General features: G+C 41.3%; 1 long non-coding RNA gene across 1 annotated transcript; it reads left to right on the top strand.

Moving 5' to 3' along the window:
- The first annotated feature begins 5,327 nt into the window (after window positions 1-5,327).
- LOC129524418 (uncharacterized) lies at window positions 5,328-6,588 on the top strand. Its single transcript, XR_008668171.2, has 2 exons — window positions 5,328-5,515; window positions 6,330-6,588. It is a non-coding gene; the product is annotated as an uncharacterized lncRNA (long non-coding RNA).
- The last annotated feature ends 420 nt before the right edge of the window (window positions 6,589-7,008 follow it).

Here is a 7,008-nt window from a genome sequence, read left to right as displayed (position 1 = left end):
CTTACTGCTTCTATCTAGCTGTAACTTTGTATCCTTTAACAAATCTCTCACTATCTTTCCCAGCCTCTAGTACACTCCATTCTACTTTTAACTTTAATCTTCTATGAGATCAACTTTTTTGAACATACGGTGTTTAACTCTTTTCTGTTCCTGGAATATTTCACCTAACATAATATCCTCCAGTTCCATCCATGTTGCTGCGAATGACAGGATTTCATTTTTTATAATGTCTGAATAGTATTCCACTATGTAAATATACAACGTTTTCTTTATCCATTTATCTGTTATTGGACACCCAGGTGGATTCCATATCTTGGCTATTGTGAATAGTGTTGCAATAAATATGAAGGTACAGATGTCTCTTCGATATAATTATTTCCTTTCCTTTGGATAAATGCCCATTAGTGGGATTGCCAGATCATATGGTAGGTCTAATCATAGTTTTTTGAGGAACCTCCATACTGTTCCCCATAATGGTTGTATTAGTTTACATTTCCACCAACAGTGTATAAGTTCCCTTTTCTCTGCATCCTTACCAACACTTGTTATATTTTGTCTTTTTGATAACAGCCATCCTAACTGAGGCGAGATACCTCCTTGTAGTTTTGATTTGCATTTCCCTGATGTTTACTTATGTTGAACAATTTTTCATGTTTATTGGCTTTTTATGTTTTTCATGTTTATTGGCTTTTTTCATGTTTATTGGCTTTATATGTCTTCTTTTGAGAAATCTCTTTTCAGATCATTTGATCACTTTTTAATAGGACTGTCTTTCCTGTTGAGATGTTTGAGTTCCTATATATTCTGTATATTAATCCCCTGCCAGATGAGTAATTTGAACATTTTTTTCTGCCATTCAGTAGGTTGTCTTTTCATTTTGCTGATTGTTTCCTTTTCTGTGCAGAAGCTCTTTTGCTTAATATAATCTCATTTGTATATTTTTGCTTTTGTTGCCTATTCTTTTGAGGACTTATTTATAAAATCTTTTACCAGTCCAAAGTCCTGAAGCATTTCCCCTATATTTTCTTCTAGCAGTGTTATGGTTCCGGGTATTACTTTAGGTCTTTGATCCATTTTGAATTGACTTTTATATAGGATGAAAGATGGGCATCTAGTTTTATTTTTTCTGCATGTGGATATTCAGTTTTCCCAGAATCATTTATTGAAAAGGCTGTCCTTTCCCCAATGAGTGTTCTTGGCACCTTTGTCAAAAATCAATTGCCTGTAGATAATGTGGATTAATTTGAGTTGTCTTTTCTGCTCCTTTGGTCTAGGTGTCTGTTTTTATGCCAGTACCATACTGTTTTGGTTACTACAGCTTTGTAGTACATTTTAAGGTCTGGTAGTATAATACCTCCAGTTTTGTTCTTTTTGCTCAGTACTGCTTTGGCTATTTGGGGTCTTGTGATTCTATACAAATTTTAGGGCTTTTTTTCTATTTCTGTTAAGAATGTCATTTGTATTTTGATAGGAATTGCATTCAATCTATAGATCACTTTGGGTAGCACTGTCATTTTAACAATATTAATTCTTCTGATCTATGAGCATGGGATGTCTTTTCATTTGTTTGTATCCTATTCAATTTCTTTCTTCAATGTTTGATAGTTTTCCTTGTAGAGATCTTTCAGTTATTTGGTTAAATCGGTTCCTATTTTATTTTGTGTAGCAATTGCAAATGGGTGTCTTCAAGACATTCCAGGAATTGTCTTCAAGACAATCCAGGGAATCTGTGAGGTCCTGCCTTTTCCAATTATGTCTCTGTATGAGATTGAATTTTCAACTAAAACATCGCACCAGTCTGAACACAAAAGCAGATACGAGAATCCTGCTGTCTTCTATCGATCCAGACATTAAAGACATTTGTAAATATGTAAAATAATATCTCATTAGTATTTTGTGTTAGAAAATATGTTAGTTTTCCATAAAACATGTTATTTATGCTGGCATAGAATGAGTTTATTATTGCTATTTTTAAGAGAAATATTTTTTAAATGCTAAGTTTTAATTTTTATGTATAAAACATTGATAGATGTAACCCACATAAACAAAAATTACTTGGTGTCCTCAATAAAATTGAAGAGTGCAAAGAGGTCCTGACACCAAAATGTTCAACTTAGAATCAGGGGTCAGCAAACTATGGCCCTTGGGCAAAATCCAGCCCACCACCTTTTTTTTCAAATAAAGTTTTGGGTTTTTAAAACATTGTTATACTCATGCATTAATATATTGCCTACAGCTGCCTTTGCACTAGTAGCAATGAGTAGTGGTGACAAATCCTATATGGCCACAAAACCTAAAACATTTACTATCTGACACTTTAACAAAATAATTGCCAACCTTGACTTAGGCCATCATGATTCATCACTTGGGAATCAGTTCAAGAGATGAATCTGATGAAGTCTCATTTTTTTTCTATCCTGGAAAGAAAAATCAAAATAAATTTTAATCTATTTTCTATATAGATCTGTATCCATTCAGAAAAGAAAAATCAGGGTTCTATTAGCTGTGAACAAGGCAGACCTAACAACCTCTGTCCCCATGAAACTTATTTTCCTGTTGGGAGTAGAGGGTAGAGGACAATCAATAAGTCAGTGTTGTGTTCCCAGCAGCCAGGACAGTGCCCAGCACAGAACATACTCAGAAGACACTGTTCGATTCTTGTCATGAGGAGTTTAGCAATCTGAGTTTCCTCTCAGCTTTAGTGGGCAGAATTTTCTAACATGTTTCTGATTCTAGTTCCCACTTCTGCAAGTAGCAATCTCCATGGACTTTTACAGTCTCTCTGTAATGCTGATCAATTATGATGAAACTCCTGCCAGGCATTCTTCCAGAAGGATTTCTGCAGCATTAACCTCTAATGAAACAATCTTTGCGGCACCAGGGTGGGACTATTTCCCCACTTCCATGTTGAAACTGACAGAATGAATTGTGTCTTAGAGACTCTCAAACACTAATGTCCCCTTTGACTATCTAAGCTGTTGAGCATATTTTAAATGGCTACTCTGCTTAAACCACACTGGCCCAGGGGAGTCTAACCTCTGCCCAATGTTGATAGTCAAAATATTTAGCAACCAATATGGCCTAGCATGGAAGCCAGCTCCAACAACCCTATGGCCATACTGATGCCCCCAAGCCGAAAATGAGCCCTGCCTCCATGGTCTACCGGGAATGGCTTCCTGAATTCCTCTTTTGGGGGTGTTGAATAAGGTTTCTCATATTATGAAACCACTATTTTCTAGATTCTTTGCAGTCCACTAAAAGAGAAAAGCCATTCTTCTGGAGATTATGCTATCTGGAAATGTCCTGTGGTCACGTCCTGACAAGACCTTTGGAGAAGGCATCAAAGCAGCATGTGTTAGTCTTCCCTGCCTAACCCAGCTAGAAGGCATGCCAAGGAAGAGAATGCACGTGGCCCAGAGAGACCAGCAGGAGGCAGGAGGATCTTAATGCAGCTCTAGCTCTTACGACCCCAGGTGAGTGTTACATTTAGGCTTGGCTAGACTATCGTCCACAGGTTATTCAATCAAACACTAGTCTAAGTGTTACTGTGAAGGTATTTTGTCAATGTGATTAAAATCTATAATCAGTTTAATTAAGGAAGATTATCCTAGATTATCTGAGTGGGCTTGATTCAATCCATTGAAAGGTTTAGGAATAGAACTAAGGCTTCCTTGAAGAAGAAATTCCACCTGTGGGGCACGTGAGATTTCCAGCCTGATCTTCCTGCCGTGCCGATTTCAGATTTGTCTAGCTAGCTTCCCACAACCGTATAAGCCAATTCCTTGCAATAAATTCTGATCTATATATTCTACATATATCTGTATGTATATCCATATATCTGTCTAGCTATCTAGCTAGCTATGATTTGAATGTGAAATGACGGACAAGAGAGGAAGTGTTCCAGGCCAGGATTTGCTGATGTCTGCCCATTCCAGGGAACCTCTTCTCCTCATGGGAATTTTGGAACTAGCTCTCCACTCACTAAGGAAAATGCATACTCTGTTGTCCCTGAGTTTCCTGCATCATCATAGCCATGGTGATGCCAAAAAGCAACAAGTGTAGAATGAGAATGAGCAATTTCTTTTTTTTTTTTTTTCATTCAGCCAGTATTTCCTGTGTGCTACTCTGAGTCAGGCGCTGTGCTACATCAAGCATACAGCAGTGAATGAAGGAAACGGGCCTCCTGCCCTCTTGGAGCTTGTCATCTAGTGGAAGAGGCAGGCATGTCAATGAGTAATTCAACGAGAATACGTGGGGCTTTCATGGAGTCCCAGCAGGCTGCTGAGGAAGCACAAGGGAGGGGCACCCAACTCAAGCAGGAGGGCTCAGGGAAGGAAAGCTTCACTTAAGATGCAAGAGCCAAGTCAAGCCCTGAAGTCAGCCAGGTGAGGCTCACCAAGGGATGCAGTGAGGAAATTCTAAGCACAGGGAAGAGTACACATAACCCACAGGTGGGCACCACAGAACATGAGATTGCCCAGGAACTTAAAGAAGGCCAATATGATGAAATGCAGAGTGCAAAGTGTAGAGATTAGAAAAGATCAGTCACCCCTTTTTGTACACACTGGTAAGGAGCTTTACACTTTATCCTAAATGGGACCCCCTTAACATGTTTTTTAAAGCAGGGGAGTGACAAGGTAAAGTCTGTATTTTTTAAGTGTCAGCATGAGAAAGACAACAGCATGGTCAGAGAAGGCAATCAGGCCTGAGGAAGAGGTTCTAACACAGGCTTTAGCTGCTCCAGGCCAAGGGCTTCCCCTCCCACTAGGGCAGCTGAGGGACCCAGGACAGTGTCTGTCCGCCGCTTAAGACCATTCCTCAGTGTGCCTCTCCCATCAGCCCTGCCATAGCCAACTTCTTCAGCCTTGAAGAAGTTCAAGGGTCTTTTTGTCTTTTGTTAAGACAACAGAAAGATGCAGGGAAGGGAGGAGAGGGAAGTCAACATTTATCAAGCACAGTTTGTTTTCCAGGTGCTAGGGTTAAATTTTTTGTATGTCTTACTTTCACTTAATCCTCACTCTAACTTGGCGAATATCTAACGCCCATCTCTCCAGGCATAGCCCAGTTGCTCAAGGAGACAGACAGGCTGGTTAACTGGTAGAGTGTCTTCCCCAAACCACGCTCTTCACCTTCCTGCAACACACCAGGAACCCCTGCAGCTCCTCTCCTGCCACGTCTAGGGTGGACCAGGTAAGGGCCCTCACAGCTAGAGTGTGGGAGTCAAGACAGGCTCGCTTCCTGTACAGTCACAGCACCAATTGTGATGACACCAACACACATGCAGGCTTAGCTCAGGCCAGACCTCACTGCTAAGGAGTTGCCATTATCATCCCTGATATGGAGACAGGGAACCCAAAACACCAAGAGCAGTGGGTGCTTAGGAAGCCACAGAGCTGGGAGTAGAGCCCCAGCAGCCTGATCCAGAGCCCCTGTTCTTCACCACCACCCTGCCCTCCTCCAGGGAGCACAGTGGGGGTCCTGGAGCCTCTTTCCATCTGTTGGATCTCGGTGAGAGGTACGAATTGATCTTGAACGAAAGCCATGGGCTCCTCACCTTTCTCTTGTAAGATTCCTAAATTTTAGGCACTCTTACTTGGTTTGATATAGCTAAAACTCTGATACCTTTCACTGTCCTTCATGATTTTACCAACCTCCTTGGTTCTAACAATTAGAGTTTAAGAGTTACTATAGAAAATGTTCTGTATTTTAATGTACAATATGATTGCTGGCCATTTATATACAATGTATAGACTTCAAAGGAACAGAGTAGGAGGGATCAAATGACTGAATTATCCAAGTATTTCTTCCACAATCCCTTTTTTGGTGTGGGGTCATTTTCTTGGTGCATGTGGACATCTGTGCGATAGAGCAACCAGGGGAGCCAGAACACTCAGCCCAGCCTAAGCCTTTGTGTACAGGATCAGGTCCTAAAAGTGACAGCCATCTCCAGGTCATATTCTTCCAAGGAAAAGTCAGTGGTGCCATGAAGGGGCTGGGTAAGCACTTGGAAGCTCACCCAGAAGAGGGGGCCTCATTAGTCCACTCCTGTCCTTCTGAAGGCCCACAGTTGAACGTCGGGCTGCCCCCTCCGGGATGGCTTGGTGTTAATTATGATGCAATCCCCTGGCCATGCAGCCTCAGCAACAATTTCGGGAGTCAGGGTCCATGTGCAAGGCCATTAACACTAAACATGTTTTAATCCATAATTGTGTGAGATTTATTTAATTTAGGGGCTTTATTTATAGTTCGATTGGAATTGTAATGTATTTTCAGCCCTCCGCACTGTGATCTGTCAATTTTTATGGCGTCTTTTAATTGTGTTCTTCCAGACCAGGTGCAAGCAGTTTTCCAAAGCAGGCTGATCAGAGAAGACCTCCAATTACGTGTGGGGGAGGGGAAGTGGCCTCACACAGACATGACCCTGTGCCACCACGAAAGCAGGGACACTGATGCTGGGTCCTAGGTCTTCTGAGAGCCACCATTCACTGATTGCAGGCACGGTGACCCTCCACCCCCAGCCTAGCCTCCCATTCCCTGCTCTGGCAGAGCTTGTATGCTAGAATGAGCTTCCAAAAATTCCTCCACTCAGTTTGTTCCTTGGTTCATTCCTTTGTCCATTTAACAAACATTTACTGCGGATCTACACTGTGGTAGACTCTGTGTTCAGAATAATACAAAGATGGATAAGACGATGGCCCAGACTTCAAGCAACTTATGGTGCCATAGGGGAAGACAAATAAAAAATGATAGAATTTGCTAGAATTTGCTGAGCATCTATCTAGCGCCAGGCATTGAAGTATGCACTAGGGACACAAAGCTTGTGGATTCAGGGGATTTGGTCAAAGCTAATTTATCCTAGAGTAATTTGAATGACTATAAGTTGGCCAAGACCTAGATGCAGGAAAGCAAGTTCGTTAATATGGCAATTTGATCCAAACACCTACAGGTCTCTCGCCATCCAAACTGAACAGCTCGTGATGGTGAGAAATACTTCACTTAGTTAAACAT

Source organism: Gorilla gorilla, chromosome 13, assembly GCF_029281585.2.
Source record: "Gorilla gorilla gorilla isolate KB3781 chromosome 13, NHGRI_mGorGor1-v2.1_pri, whole genome shotgun sequence".
Lineage (NCBI taxonomy): Eukaryota > Metazoa > Chordata > Mammalia > Primates > Hominidae > Gorilla > Gorilla gorilla.
This window is presented reverse-complemented; position numbering and strand designations above follow the sequence as displayed.